This window comes from Gadus morhua, chromosome 19 (assembly GCF_902167405.1).
Source record: "Gadus morhua chromosome 19, gadMor3.0, whole genome shotgun sequence".
Classification (NCBI taxonomy): Eukaryota; Metazoa; Chordata; class Actinopteri; order Gadiformes; family Gadidae; genus Gadus; species Gadus morhua.
The window spans coordinates 21,625,280-21,640,302 of record NC_044066.1 but is presented as its reverse complement, the minus strand read 5'-3'; the positions used below and the strand labels follow the sequence as shown (position 1 = coordinate 21,640,302).

The following is a 15,023-nucleotide window of genomic DNA, read 5'->3' as shown; positions in this document are numbered from 1 at the left end:
TGTTCCTTCACTTTGTTTTTCCAGTTGGACACACACACACACACACACGCGCGCGCGCGCCGTTTGTTTTTTATTCCGTAGGCATGTCCAAACTATTCCACAAAAGGGCAGAGTGGCCCCCTTTTGTCTCCATCTTAAACATTTACTTGTTTATTCATTCACTCCTTCATTTATTAATTTGTTTGTTTGTTTTTTCTTGTAGCTGCTTATGTGGCTATACATTTGTTCATCCTCATGTCTGGTGATTGCAATCGTCCCATATATCATTACGGAATGTTTGACATGCAGTGCACGTTTTATGCACCACCTTTTCCTGCAGTAGCTCAACGTCATGCGTCATAATATATTAATTTACTGATGATTGGTCTACATAATAACAGATTTGAGGGAAAATTAAGCATTTTCAGATAATGTCGGAAATGACATCGCAATAAGCAAATATACCAATATATTGGTATATTTGCAGGCACTGGCGAAACCGTTTCTATCGCAGAGGCGTCTGTTTTCCTTAAATCAATTGTTAATAGTCATTTGACCGACACATTCAAACAATCTTTACCGCCCCAAGCCAGCATTTCCTAATAGAGAAACAACAGGGGTGGGGAGGGTTAGGGTTAGGGTTAGGGTTAGGGTTAGGGTTAGGGTTAGGGTTAGGGTTAGGGTTAGGGTTAGGGTTAGGGTTAGGGTTAGGGTTAGGGTTAGGGTTAGGGTTAGGGTTAGGGTTAGGGTTAGGGTTAGGGTTAGGGTTAGGGTTAGGGTTAGGGTTAGGGTTAGGGTTAGGGTTAGGGTTAGGGTTAGGGTTAGGGTTAGGGTTAGGGTTAGGGTTAGGGTTAGGGTTAGGGTTAGGGTTAGGGTTAGGGTTAGGGTTAGGGTTAGGGTTAGGGTTAGGGTTAGGGTTAGGGTTAGGGTTAGGGTTAGGGTTAGGGTTAGGGTTAGGGTTAGGGTTAGGGTTAGGGTTAGGGTTAGGGTTAGGGTTAGGGTTAGGGTTAGGGTTAGGGTTAGGGTTAGGGTTAGGGTTAGGGTTAGGGTTAGGGTTAGGGTTAGGGTTAGGGTTAGGGTTAGGGTTAGGGTTAGGGTTAGGGTTAGGGTTAGGGTTAGGGTTAGGGTTAGGGTTAGGGTTAGGGTTAGGGTTAGGGTTAGGGTTAGGGTTAGGGTTAGGGTTAGGGTTAGGGTTAGGGTTAGGGTTAGGGTTAGGGTTAGGGTTAGGGTTAGGGTTAGGGTTAGGGTTAGGGTTAGGGTTAGGGTTAGGGTTAGGGTTAGGGTTAGGGTTAGGGTTAGGGTTAGGGTTAGGGTTAGGGTTAGGGTTAGGGTTAGGGTTAGGGTTAGGGTTAGGGTTAGGGTTAGGGTTAGGGTTAGGGTTAGGGTTAGGGTTAGGGTTAGGGTTAGGGTTAGCGTTAGGGTTAGGGTTAGGGTTAGGGTTAGGGTTAGGGTTAGGGTTAGGGTTAGGGTTAGGGTTAGGGTTAGGGTTAGGGTTAGGGTTAGGGTTAGGGTTAGGGTTAGGGTTAGGGTTAGGGTTAGGGTTAGGGTTAGGGTTAGGGTTAGGGTTAGGGTTAGGGTTAGGGTTAGGGTTAGGGTTAGGGTTAGGGTTAGGGTTAGGGTTAGGGTTAGGGTTAGGGTTAGGGTTAGGGTTAGGGTTAGGGTTAGGGTTAGGGTTAGGGTTAGGGTTAGGGTTAGGGTTAGGGTTAGGGTTAGGGTTAGGGTTAGGGTTAGGGTTAGGGTTAGGGTTAGGGTTAGGGTTAGGGTTAGGGTTAGGGTTAGGGTTAGGGTTAGGGTTAGGGTTAGGGTTAGGGTTAGGGTTAGGGTTAGGGTTAGGGTTAGGGTTAGGGTTAGGGTTAGGGTTAGGGTTAGGGTTAGGGTTAGGGTTAGGGTTAGGGTTAGGGTTAGGGTTAGGGTTAGGGTTAGGGTTAGGGTTAGGGTTAGGGTTAGGGTTAGGGTTAGGGTTAGGGTTAGGGTTAGGGTTAGGGTTAGGGTTAGGGTTAGGGTTAGGGTTAGGGTTAGGGTTAGGGTTAGGGTTAGGGTTAGGGTTAGGGTTAGGGTTAGGGTTAGGGTTAGGGTTAGGGTTAGGGTTAGGGTTAGGGTTAGGGTTAGGGTTAGGGTTAGGGTTAGGGTTAGGGTTAGGGTTAGGGTTAGGGTTAGGGTTAGGGTTAGGGTTAGGGTTAGGGTTAGGGTTAGGGTTAGGGTTAGGGTTAGGGTTAGGGTTAGGGTTAGGGTTAGGGTTAGGGTTAGGGTTAGGGTTAGGGTTAGGGTTAGGGTTAGGGTTAGGGTTAGGGTTAGGGTTAGGGTTAGGGTTAGGGTTAGGGTTAGGGTTAGGGTTAGGGTTAGGGTTAGGGTTAGGGTTAGGGTTAGGGTTAGGGTTAGGGTTAGGGTTAGGGTTAGGGTTAGGGTTAGGGTTAGGGTTAGGGTTAGGGTTAGGGTTAGGGTTAGGGTTAGGGTTAGGGTTAGGGTTAGGGTTAGGGTTAGGGTTAGGGTTAGGGTTAGGGTTAGGGTTAGGGTTAGGGTTAGGGTTAGGGTTAGGGTTAGGGTTAGGGTTAGGGTTAGGGTTAGGGTTAGGGTTAGGGTTAGGGTTAGGGTTAGGGTTAGGGTTAGGGTTAGGGTTAGGGTTAGGGTTAGGGTTAGGGTTAGGGTTAGGGTTAGGGTTAGGGTTAGGGTTAGGGTTAGGGTTAGGGTTAGGGTTAGGGTTAGGGTTAGGGTTAGGGTTAGGGTTAGGGTTAGGGTTAGGGTTAGGGTTAGGGTTAGGGTTAGGGTTAGGGTTAGGGTTAGGGTTAGGGTTAGGGTTAGGGTTAGGGTTAGGGTTAGGGTTAGGGTTAGGGTTAGGGTTAGGGTTAGGGTTAGGGTTAGGGTTAGGGTTAGGGTTAGGGTTAGGGTTAGGGTTAGGGTTAGGGTTAGGGTTAGGGTTAGGGTTAGGGTTAGGGTTAGGGTTAGGGTTAGGGTTAGGGTTAGGGTTAGGGTTAGGGTTAGGGTTAGGGTTAGGGTTAGGGTTAGGGTTAGGGTTAGGGTTAGGGTTAGGGTTAGGGTTAGGGTTAGGGTTAGGGTTAGGGTTAGGGTTAGGGTTAGGGTTAGGGTTAGGGTTAGGGTTAGGGTTAGGGTTAGGGTTAGGGTTAGGGTTAGGGTTAGGGTTAGGGTTAGGGTTAGGGTTAGGGTTAGGGTTAGGGTTAGGGTTAGGGTTAGGGTTAGGGTTAGGGTTAGGGTTAGGGTTAGGGTTAGGGTTAGGGTTAGGGTTAGGGTTAGGGTTAGGGTTAGGGTTAGGGTTAGGGTTAGGGTTAGGGTTAGGGTTAGGGTTAGGGTTAGGGTTAGGGTTAGGGTTAGGGTTAGGGTTAGGGTTAGGGTTAGGGTTAGGGTTAGGGTTAGGGTTAGGGTTAGGGTTAGGGTTAGGGTTAGGGTTAGGGTTAGGGTTAGGGTTAGGGTTAGGGTTAGGGTTAGGGTTAGGGTTAGGGTTAGGGTTAGGGTTAGGGTTAGGGTTAGGGTTAGGGTTAGGGTTAGGGTTAGGGTTAGGGTTAGGGTTAGGGTTAGGGTTAGGGTTAGGGTTAGGGTTAGGGTTAGGGTTAGGGTTAGGGTTAGGGTTAGGGTTAGGGTTAGGGTTAGGGTTAGGGTTAGGGTTAGGGTTAGGGTTAGGGTTAGGGTTAGGGTTAGGGTTAGGGTTAGGGTTAGGGTTAGGGTTAGGGTTAGGGTTAGGGTTAGGGTTAGGGTTAGGGTTAGGGTTAGGGTTAGGGTTAGGGTTAGGGTTAGGGTTAGGGTTAGGGTTAGGGTTAGGGTTAGGGTTAGGGTTAGGGTTAGGGTTAGGGTTAGGGTTAGGGTTAGGGTTAGGGTTAGGGTTAGGGTTAGGGTTAGGGTTAGGGTTAGGGTTAGGGTTAGGGTTAGGGTTAGGGTTAGGGTTAGGGTTAGGGTTAGGGTTAGGGTTAGGGTTAGGGTTAGGGTTAGGGTTAGGGTTAGGGTTAGGGTTAGGGTTAGGGTTAGGGTTAGGGTTAGGGTTAGGGTTAGGGTTAGGGTTAGGGTTAGGGTTAGGGTTAGGGTTAGGGTTAGGGTTAGGGTTAGGGTTAGGGTTAGGGTTAGGGTTAGGGTTAGGGTTAGGGTTAGGGTTAGGGTTAGGGTTAGGGTTAGGGTTAGGGTTAGGGTTAGGGTTAGGGTTAGGGTTAGGGTTAGGGTTAGGGTTAGGGTTAGGGTTAGGGTTAGGGTTAGGGTTAGGGTTAGGGTTAGGGTTAGGGTTAGGGTTAGGGTTAGGGTTAGGGTTAGGGTTAGGGTTAGGGTTAGGGTTAGGGTTAGGGTTAGGGTTAGGGTTAGGGTTAGGGTTAGGGTTAGGGTTAGGGTTAGGGTTAGGGTTAGGGTTAGGGTTAGGGTTAGGGTTAGGGTTAGGGTTAGGGTTAGGGTTAGGGTTAGGGTTAGGGTTAGGGTTAGGGTTAGGGTTAGGGTTAGGGTTAGGGTTAGGGTTAGGGTTAGGGTTAGGGTTAGGGTTAGGGTTAGGGTTAGGGTTAGGGTTAGGGTTAGGGTTAGGGTTAGGGTTAGGGTTAGGGTTAGGGTTAGGGTTAGGGTTAGGGTTAGGGTTAGGGTTAGGGTTAGGGTTAGGGTTAGGGTTAGGGTTAGGGTTAGGGTTAGGGTTAGGGTTAGGGTTAGGGTTAGGGTTAGGGTTAGGGTTAGGGTTAGGGTTAGGGTTAGGGTTAGGGTTAGGGTTAGGGTTAGGGTTAGGGTTAGGGTTAGGGTTAGGGTTAGGGTTAGGGTTAGGGTTAGGGTTAGGGTTAGGGTTAGGGTTAGGGTTAGGGTTAGGGTTAGGGTTAGGGTTAGGGTTAGGGTTAGGGTTAGGGTTAGGGTTAGGGTTAGGGTTAGGGTTAGGGTTAGGGTTAGGGTTAGGGTTAGGGTTAGGGTTAGGGTTAGGGTTAGGGTTAGGGTTAGGGTTAGGGTTAGGGTTAGGGTTAGGGTTAGGGTTAGGGTTAGGGTTAGGGTTAGGGTTAGGGTTAGGGTTAGGGTTAGGGTTAGGGTTAGGGTTAGGGTTAGGGTTAGGGTTAGGGTTAGGGTTAGGGTTAGGGTTAGGGTTAGGGTTAGGGTTAGGGTTAGGGTTAGGGTTAGGGTTAGGGTTAGGGTTAGGGTTAGGGTTAGGGTTAGGGTTAGGGTTAGGGTTAGGGTTAGGGTTAGGGTTAGGGTTAGGGTTAGGGTTAGGGTTAGGGTTAGGGTTAGGGTTAGGGTTAGGGTTAGGGTTAGGGTTAGGGTTAGGGTTAGGGTTAGGGTTAGGGTTAGGGTTAGGGTTAGGGTTAGGGTTAGGGTTAGGGTTAGGGTTAGGGTTAGGGTTAGGGTTAGGGTTAGGGTTAGGGTTAGGGTTAGGGTTAGGGTTAGGGTTAGGGTTAGGGTTAGGGTTAGGGTTAGGGTTAGGGTTAGGGTTAGGGTTAGGGTTAGGGTTAGGGTTAGGGTTAGGGTTAGGGTTAGGGTTAGGGTTAGGGTTAGGGTTAGGGTTAGGGTTAGGGTTAGGGTTAGGGTTAGGGTTAGGGTTAGGGTTAGGGTTAGGGTTAGGGTTAGGGTTAGGGTTAGGGTTAGGGTTAGGGTTAGGGTTAGGGTTAGGGTTAGGGTTAGGGTTAGGGTTAGGGTTAGGGTTAGGGTTAGGGTTAGGGTTAGGGTTAGGGTTAGGGTTAGGGTTAGGGTTAGGGTTAGGGTTAGGGTTAGGGTTAGGGTTAGGGTTAGGGTTAGGGTTAGGGTTAGGGTTAGGGTTAGGGTTAGGGTTAGGGTTAGGGTTAGGGTTAGGGTTAGGGTTAGGGTTAGGGTTAGGGTTAGGGTTAGGGTTAGGGTTAGGGTTAGGGTTAGGGTTAGGGTTAGGGTTAGGGTTAGGGTTAGGGTTAGGGTTAGGGTTAGGGTTAGGGTTAGGGTTAGGGTTAGGGTTAGGGTTAGGGTTAGGGTTAGGGTTAGGGTTAGGGTTAGGGTTAGGGTTAGGGTTAGGGTTAGGGTTAGGGTTAGGGTTAGGGTTAGGGTTAGGGTTAGGGTTAGGGTTAGGGTTAGGGTTAGGGTTAGGGTTAGGGTTAGGGTTAGGGTTAGGGTTAGGGTTAGGGTTAGGGTTAGGGTTAGGGTTAGGGTTAGGGTTAGGGTTAGGGTTAGGGTTAGGGTTAGGGTTAGGGTTAGGGTTAGGGTTAGGGTTAGGGTTAGGGTTAGGGTTAGGGTTAGGGTTAGGGTTAGGGTTAGGGTTAGGGTTAGGGTTAGGGTTAGGGTTAGGGTTAGGGTTAGGGTTAGGGTTAGGGTTAGGGTTAGGGTTAGGGTTAGGGTTAGGGTTAGGGTTAGGGTTAGGGTTAGGGTTAGGGTTAGGGTTAGGGTTAGGGTTAGGGTTAGGGTTAGGGTTAGGGTTAGGGTTAGGGTTAGGGTTAGGGTTAGGGTTAGGGTTAGGGTTAGGGTTAGGGTTAGGGTTAGGGTTAGGGTTAGGGTTAGGGTTAGGGTTAGGGTTAGGGTTAGGGTTAGGGTTAGGGTTAGGGTTAGGGTTAGGGTTAGGGTTAGGGTTAGGGTTAGGGTTAGGGTTAGGGTTAGGGTTAGGGTTAGGGTTAGGGTTAGGGTTAGGGTTAGGGTTAGGGTTAGGGTTAGGGTTAGGGTTAGGGTTAGGGTTAGGGTTAGGGTTAGGGTTAGGGTTAGGGTTAGGGTTAGGGTTAGGGTTAGGGTTAGGGTTAGGGTTAGGGTTAGGGTTAGGGTTAGGGTTAGGGTTAGGGTTAGGGTTAGGGTTAGGGTTAGGGTTAGGGTTAGGGTTAGGGTTAGGGTTAGGGTTAGGGTTAGGGTTAGGGTTAGGGTTAGGGTTAGGGTTAGGGTTAGGGTTAGGGTTAGGGTTAGGGTTAGGGTTAGGGTTAGGGTTAGGGTTAGGGTTAGGGTTAGGGTTAGGGTTAGGGTTAGGGTTAGGGTTAGGGTTAGGGTTAGGGTTAGGGTTAGGGTTAGGGTTAGGGTTAGGGTTAGGGTTAGGGTTAGGGTTAGGGTTAGGGTTAGGGTTAGGGTTAGGGTTAGGGTTAGGGTTAGGGTTAGGGTTAGGGTTAGGGTTAGGGTTAGGGTTAGGGTTAGGGTTAGGGTTAGGGTTAGGGTTAGGGTTAGGGTTAGGGTTAGGGTTAGGGTTAGGGTTAGGGTTAGGGTTAGGGTTAGGGTTAGGGTTAGGGTTAGGGTTAGGGTTAGGGTTAGGGTTAGGGTTAGGGTTAGGGTTAGGGTTAGGGTTAGGGTTAGGGTTAGGGTTAGGGTTAGGGTTAGGGTTAGGGTTAGGGTTAGGGTTAGGGTTAGGGTTAGGGTTAGGGTTAGGGTTAGGGTTAGGGTTAGGGTTAGGGTTAGGGTTAGGGTTAGGGTTAGGGTTAGGGTTAGGGTTAGGGTTAGGGTTAGGGTTAGGGTTAGGGTTAGGGTTAGGGTTAGGGTTAGGGTTAGGGTTAGGGTTAGGGTTAGGGTTAGGGTTAGGGTTAGGGTTAGGGTTAGGGTTAGGGTTAGGGTTAGGGTTAGGGTTAGGGTTAGGGTTAGGGTTAGGGTTAGGGTTAGGGTTAGGGTTAGGGTTAGGGTTAGGGTTAGGGTTAGGGTTAGGGTTAGGGTTAGGGTTAGGGTTAGGGTTAGGGTTAGGGTTAGGGTTAGGGTTAGGGTTAGGGTTAGGGTTAGGGTTAGGGTTAGGGTTAGGGTTAGGGTTAGGGTTAGGGTTAGGGTTAGGGTTAGGGTTAGGGTTAGGGTTAGGGTTAGGGTTAGGGTTAGGGTTAGGGTTAGGGTTAGGGTTAGGGTTAGGGTTAGGGTTAGGGTTAGGGTTAGGGTTAGGGTTAGGGTTAGGGTTAGGGTTAGGGTTAGGGTTAGGGTTAGGGTTAGGGTTAGGGTTAGGGTTAGGGTTAGGGTTAGGGTTAGGGTTAGGGTTAGGGTTAGGGTTAGGGTTAGGGTTAGGGTTAGGGTTAGGGTTAGGGTTAGGGTTAGGGTTAGGGTTAGGGTTAGGGTTAGGGTTAGGGTTAGGGTTAGGGTTAGGGTTAGGGTTAGGGTTAGGGTTAGGGTTAGGGTTAGGGTTAGGGTTAGGGTTAGGGTTAGGGTTAGGGTTAGGGTTAGGGTTAGGGTTAGGGTTAGGGTTAGGGTTAGGGTTAGGGTTAGGGTTAGGGTTAGGGTTAGGGTTAGGGTTAGGGTTAGGGTTAGGGTTAGGGTTAGGGTTAGGGTTAGGGTTAGGGTTAGGGTTAGGGTTAGGGTTAGGGTTAGGGTTAGGGTTAGGGTTAGGGTTAGGGTTAGGGTTAGGGTTAGGGTTAGGGTTAGGGTTAGGGTTAGGGTTAGGGTTAGGGTTAGGGTTAGGGTTAGGGTTAGGGTTAGGGTTAGGGTTAGGGTTAGGGTTAGGGTTAGGGTTAGGGTTAGGGTTAGGGTTAGGGTTAGGGTTAGGGTTAGGGTTAGGGTTAGGGTTAGGGTTAGGGTTAGGGTTAGGGTTAGGGTTAGGGTTAGGGTTAGGGTTAGGGTTAGGGTTAGGGTTAGGGTTAGGGTTAGGGTTAGGGTTAGGGTTAGGGTTAGGGTTAGGGTTAGGGTTAGGGTTAGGGTTAGGGTTAGGGTTAGGGTTAGGGTTAGGGTTAGGGTTAGGGTTAGGGTTAGGGTTAGGGTTAGGGTTAGGGTTAGGGTTAGGGTTAGGGTTAGGGTTAGGGTTAGGGTTAGGGTTAGGGTTAGGGTTAGGGTTAGGGTTAGGGTTAGGGTTAGGGTTAGGGTTAGGGTTAGGGTTAGGGTTAGGGTTAGGGTTAGGGTTAGGGTTAGGGTTAGGGTTAGGGTTAGGGTTAGGGTTAGGGTTAGGGTTAGGGTTAGGGTTAGGGTTAGGGTTAGGGTTAGGGTTAGGGTTAGGGTTAGGGTTAGGGTTAGGGTTAGGGTTAGGGTTAGGGTTAGGGTTAGGGTTAGGGTTAGGGTTAGGGTTAGGGTTAGGGTTAGGGTTAGGGTTAGGGTTAGGGTTAGGGTTAGGGTTAGGGTTAGGGTTAGGGTTAGGGTTAGGGTTAGGGTTAGGGTTAGGGTTAGGGTTAGGGTTAGGGTTAGGGTTAGGGTTAGGGTTAGGGTTAGGGTTAGGGTTAGGGTTAGGGTTAGGGTTAGGGTTAGGGTTAGGGTTAGGGTTAGGGTTAGGGTTAGGGTTAGGGTTAGGGTTAGGGTTAGGGTTAGGGTTAGGGTTAGGGTTAGGGTTAGGGTTAGGGTTAGGGTTAGGGTTAGGGTTAGGGTTAGGGTTAGGGTTAGGGTTAGGGTTAGGGTTAGGGTTAGGGTTAGGGTTAGGGTTAGGGTTAGGGTTAGGGTTAGGGTTAGGGTTAGGGTTAGGGTTAGGGTTAGGGTTAGGGTTAGGGTTAGGGTTAGGGTTAGGGTTAGGGTTAGGGTTAGGGTTAGGGTTAGGGTTAGGGTTAGGGTTAGGGTTAGGGTTAGGGTTAGGGTTAGGGTTAGGGTTAGGGTTAGGGTTAGGGTTAGGGTTAGGGTTAGGGTTAGGGTTAGGGTTAGGGTTAGGGTTAGGGTTAGGGTTAGGGTTAGGGTTAGGGTTAGGGTTAGGGTTAGGGTTAGGGTTAGGGTTAGGGTTAGGGTTAGGGTTAGGGTTAGGGTTAGGGTTAGGGTTAGGGTTAGGGTTAGGGTTAGGGTTAGGGTTAGGGTTAGGGTTAGGGTTAGGGTTAGGGTTAGGGTTAGGGTTAGGGTTAGGGTTAGGGTTAGGGTTAGGGTTAGGGTTAGGGTTAGGGTTAGGGTTAGGGTTAGGGTTAGGGTTAGGGTTAGGGTTAGGGTTAGGGTTAGGGTTAGGGTTAGGGTTAGGGTTAGGGTTAGGGTTAGGGTTAGGGTTAGGGTTAGGGTTAGGGTTAGGGTTAGGGTTAGGGTTAGGGTTAGGGTTAGGGTTAGGGTTAGGGTTAGGGTTAGGGTTAGGGTTAGGGTTAGGGTTAGGGTTAGGGTTAGGGTTAGGGTTAGGGTTAGGGTTAGGGTTAGGGTTAGGGTTAGGGTTAGGGTTAGGGTTAGGGTTAGGGTTAGGGTTAGGGTTAGGGTTAGGGTTAGGGTTAGGGTTAGGGTTAGGGTTAGGGTTAGGGTTAGGGTTAGGGTTAGGGTTAGGGTTAGGGTTAGGGTTAGGGTTAGGGTTAGGGTTAGGGTTAGGGTTAGGGTTAGGGTTAGGGTTAGGGTTAGGGTTAGGGTTAGGGTTAGGGTTAGGGTTAGGGTTAGGGTTAGGGTTAGGGTTAGGGTTAGGGTTAGGGTTAGGGTTAGGGTTAGGGTTAGGGTTAGGGTTAGGGTTAGGGTTAGGGTTAGGGTTAGGGTTAGGGTTAGGGTTAGGGTTAGGGTTAGGGTTAGGGTTAGGGTTAGGGTTAGGGTTAGGGTTAGGGTTAGGGTTAGGGTTAGGGTTAGGGTTAGGGTTAGGGTTAGGGTTAGGGTTAGGGTTAGGGTTAGGGTTAGGGTTAGGGTTAGGGTTAGGGTTAGGGTTAGGGTTAGGGTTAGGGTTAGGGTTAGGGTTAGGGTTAGGGTTAGGGTTAGGGTTAGGGTTAGGGTTAGGGTTAGGGTTAGGGTTAGGGTTAGGTTAGGGTTAGGGTTAGGGTTAGGGTTAGGGTTAGGGTTAGGGTTAGGGTTAGGGTTAGGGTTAGGGTTAGGGTTAGGGTTAGGGTTAGGGTTAGGGTTAGGGTTAGGGTTAGGGTTAGGGTTAGGGTTAGGGTTAGGGTTAGGGTTAGGGTTAGGGTTAGGGTTAGGGTTAGGGTTAGGGTTAGGGTTAGGGTTAGGGTTAGGGTTAGGGTTAGGGTTAGGGTTAGGGTTAGGGTTAGGGTTAGGGTTAGGGTTAGGGTTAGGGTTAGGGTTAGGGTTAGGGTTAGGGTTAGGGTTAGGGTTAGGGTTAGGGTTAGGGTTAGGGTTAGGGTTAGGGTTAGGGTTAGGGTTAGGGTTAGGGTTAGGGTTAGGGTTAGGGTTAGGGTTAGGGTTAGGGTTAGGGTTAGGGTTAGGGTTAGGGTTAGGGTTAGGGTTAGGGTTAGGGTTAGGGTTAGGGTTAGGGTTAGGGTTAGGGTTAGGGTTAGGGTTAGGGTTAGGGTTAGGGTTAGGGTTAGGGTTAGGGTTAGGGTTAGGGTTAGGGTTAGGGTTAGGGTTAGGGTTAGGGTTAGGGTTAGGGTTAGGGTTAGGGTTAGGGTTAGGGTTAGGGTTAGGGTTAGGGTTAGGGTTAGGGTTAGGGTTAGGGTTAGGGTTAGGGTTAGGGTTAGGGTTAGGGTTAGGGTTAGGGTTAGGGTTAGGGTTAGGGTTAGGGTTAGGGTTAGGGTTAGGGTTAGGGTTAGGGTTAGGGTTAGGGTTAGGGTTAGGGTTAGGGTTAGGGTTAGGGTTAGGGTTAGGGTTAGGGTTAGGGTTAGGGTTAGGGTTAGGGTTAGGGTTAGGGTTAGGGTTAGGGTTAGGGTTAGGGTTAGGGTTAGGGTTAGGGTTAGGGTTAGGGTTAGGGTTAGGGTTAGGGTTAGGGTTAGGGTTAGGGTTAGGGTTAGGGTTAGGGTTAGGGTTAGGGTTAGGGTTAGGGTTAGGGTTAGGGTTAGGGTTAGGGTTAGGGTTAGGGTTAGGGTTAGGGTTAGGGTTAGGGTTAGGGTTAGGGTTAGGGTTAGGGTTAGGGTTAGGGTTAGGGTTAGGGTTAGGGTTAGGGTTAGGGTTAGGGTTAGGGTTAGGGTTAGGGTTAGGGTTAGGGTTAGGGTTAGGGTTAGGGTTAGGGTTAGGGTTAGGGTTAGGGTTAGGGTTAGGGTTAGGGTTAGGGTTAGGGTTAGGGTTAGGGTTAGGGTTAGGGTTAGGGTTAGGGTTAGGGTTAGGGTTAGGGTTAGGGTTAGGGTTAGGGTTAGGGTTAGGGTTAGGGTTAGGGTTAGGGTTAGGGTTAGGGTTAGAGTTAGGGTTAGGGTTAGGGTTAGGGTTAGGGTTAGGGTTAGGGTTAGGGTTAGGGTTAGGGTTAGGGTTAGGGTTAGGGTTAGGGTTAGGGTTAGGGTTAGGGTTAGGGTTAGGGTTAGGGTTAGGGTTAGGGTTAGGGTTAGGGTTAGGGTTAGGGTTAGGGTTAGGGTTAGGGTTAGGGTTAGGGTTAGGGTTAGGGTTAGGGTTAGGGTTAGGGTTAGGGTTAGGGTTAGGGTTAGGGTTAGGGTTAGGGTTAGGGTTAGGGTTAGGGTTAGGGTTAGGGTTAGGGTTAGGGTTAGGGTTAGGGTTAGGGTTAGGGTTAGGGTTAGGGTTAGGGTTAGGGTTAGGGTTAGGGTTAGGGTTAGGGTTAGGGTTAGGGTTAGGGTTAGGGTTAGGGTTAGGGTTAGGGTTAGGGTTAGGGTTAGGGTTAGGGTTAGGGTTAGGGTTAGGGTTAGGGTTAGGGTTAGGGTTAGGGTTAGGGTTAGGGTTAGGGTTAGGGTTAGGGTTAGGGTTAGGGTTAGGGTTAGGGTTAGGGTTAGGGTTAGGGTTAGGGTTAGGGTTAGGGTTAGGGTTAGGGTTAGGGTTAGGGTTAGGGTTAGGGTTAGGGTTAGGGTTAGGGTTAGGGTTAGGGTTAGGGTTAGGGTTAGGGTTAGGGTTAGGGTTAGGGTTAGGGTTAGGGTTAGGGTTAGGGTTAGGGTTAGGGTTAGGGTTAGGGTTAGGGTTAGGGTTAGGGTTAGGGTTAGGGTTAGGGTTAGGGTTAGGGTTAGGGTTAGGGTTAGGGTTAGGGTTAGGGTTAGGGTTAGGGTTAGGGTTAGGGTTAGGGTTAGGGTTAGGGTTAGGGTTAGGGTTAGGGTTAGGGTTAGGGTTAGGGTTAGGGTTAGGGTTAGGGTTAGGGTTAGGGTTAGGGTTAGGGTTAGGGTTAGGGTTAGGGTTAGGGTTAGGGTTAGGGTTAGGGTTAGGGTTAGGGTTAGGGTTAGGGTTAGGGTTAGGGTTAGGGTTAGGGTTAGGGTTAGGGTTAGGGTTAGGGTTAGGGTTAGGGTTAGGGTTAGGGTTAGGGTTAGGGTTAGGGTTAGGGTTAGGGTTAGGGTTAGGGTTAGGGTTAGGGTTAGGGTTAGGGTTAGGGTTAGGGTTAGGGTTAGGGTTAGGGTTAGGGTTAGGGTTAGGGTTAGGGTTAGGGTTAGGGTTAGGGTTAGGGTTAGGGTTAGGGTTAGGGTTAGGGTTAGGGTTAGGGTTAGGGTTAGGGTTAGGGTTAGGGTTAGGGTTAGGGTTAGGGTTAGGGTTAGGGTTAGGGTTAGGGTTAGGGTTAGGGTTAGGGTTAGGGTTAGGGTTAGGGTTAGGGTTAGGGTTAGGGTTAGGGTTAGGGTTAGGGTTAGGGTTAGGGTTAGGGTTAGGGTTAGGGTTAGGGTTAGGGTTAGGGTTAGGGTTAGGGTTAGGGTTAGGGTTAGGGTTAGGGTTAGGGTTAGGGTTAGGGTTAGGGTTAGGGTTAGGGTTAGGGTTAGGGTTAGTGTTAGGGTTAGGGTTAGGGTTAGGGTTAGGGTTAGGGTTAGGGTTAGGGTTAGGGTTAGGGTTAGGGTTAGGGTTAGGGTTAGGGTTAGGGTTAGGGTTAGGGTTAGGGTTAGGGTTAGGGTTAGGGTTAGGGTTAGGGTTAGGGTTAGGGTTAGGGTTAGGGTTAGGGTTAGGGTTAGGGTTAGGGTTAGGGTAGGGTTAGGGTTAGGGTTAGGGTTAGGGTTAGGGTTAGGGTTAGGGTTAGGGTTAGGGTTAGGGTTAGGGTTAGGGTTAGGGTTAGGGTTAGGGTTAGGGTTAGGGTTAGGGTTAGGGTTAGGGTTAGGGTTAGGGTTAGGGTTAGGGTTAGGGTTAGGGTTAGGGTTAGGGTTAGGGTTAGGGTTAGGGTTAGGGTTAGGGTTAGGGTTAGGGTTAGGGTTAGGGTTAGGGTTAGGGTTAGGGTTAGGGTTAGGGTTAGGGTTAGGGTTAGGGTTAGGTTAGGGTTAGGGTTAGGGTTAGGGTTAGGGTTAGGGTTAGGGTTAGGGTTAGGGTTAGGGTTAGGGTTAGGGTTAGGGTTAGGGTTAGGGTTAGGGTTAGGGTTAGGGTTAGGGTTAGGGTTAGGGTTAGGGTTAGGGTTAGGGTTAGGGTTAGGGTTAGGGTTAGGGTTAGGGTTAGGGTTAGGGTTAGGGTTAGGGTTAGGGTTAGGGTTAGGGTTAGGGTTAGGGTTAGGGTTAGGGTTAGGGTTAGGGTTAGGGTTAGGGTTAGGGTTAGGGTTAGGGTTAGGGTTAGGGTTAGGGTTAGGGTTAGGGTTAGGGTTAGGGTTAGGGTTAGGGTTAGGGTTAGGGTTAGGGTTAGGGTTAGGGTTAGGGTTAGGGTTAGGGTTAGGGTTAGGGTTAGGGTTAGGGTTAGGGTTAGGGTTAGGGTTAGGGTTAGGGTTAGGGTTAGGGTTAGGGTTAGGGTTAGGGTTAGGGTTAGGGTTAGGGTTAGGGTTAGGGTTAGGGTTAGGGTTAGGGTTAGGGTTAGGGTTAGGGTTAGGGTTAGGGTTAGGGTTAGGGTTAGGGTTAGGGTTAGGGTTAGGGTTAGGGTTAGGGTTAGGGTTAGGGTTAGGGTTAGGGTTAGGGTTAGGGTTAGGGTTAGGGTTAGGGTTAGGGTTAGGGTTAGGGTTAGGGTTAGGGTTAGGGTTAGGGTTAGGGTTAGGGTTAGGGTTAGGGTTAGGGTTAGGGTTAGGGTTAGGGTTAGGGTTAGGGTTAGGGTTAGGGTTAGGGTTAGGGTTAGGGTTAGGGTTAGGGTTAGGGTTAGGGTTAGGGTTAGGGTTAGGGTTAGGGTTAGGGTTAGGGTTAGGGTTAGGGTTAGGGTTAGGGTTAGGGTTAGGGTTAGGGTTAGGGTTAGGGTTAGGGTTAGGGTTAGGGTTAGGGTTAGGGTTAGGGTTAGGGTTAGGGTTAGGGTTAGGGTTAGGGTTAGGGTTAGGGTTAGGGTTAGGGTTAGGGTTAGGGTTAGGGTTAGGGTTAGGGTTAGGGTTAGGGTTAGGGTTAGGGTTAGGGTTAGGGTTAGGGTTAGGGTTAGGGTTAGGGTTAGGGTTAGGGTTAGGGTTAGGGTTAGGGTTAGGGTTAGGGTTAGGGTTAGGGTTAGGGTTAGGGTTAGGGTTAGGGTTAGGGTTAGTGTTAGGGTTAGGGTTAGGGTTAGGGTTAGGGTTAGGGTTAGGGTTAGGGTTAGGGTTAGGGTTAGGGTTAGGGTTAGGGTTAGGGTTAGGGTTAGGGTTAGGGTTAGGGTTAGGGTTAGGG

General features: G+C 49.6%; 1 protein-coding gene across 1 annotated transcript in view; it reads left to right on the top strand.

The window, feature by feature from the left end:
* Nucleotides 1–15,023, top strand: part of col7a1l (collagen type VII alpha 1-like) — a 176,133-nt gene that overhangs the window by 99,629 nt on the left and 61,481 nt on the right. The window lies entirely within an intron of this gene.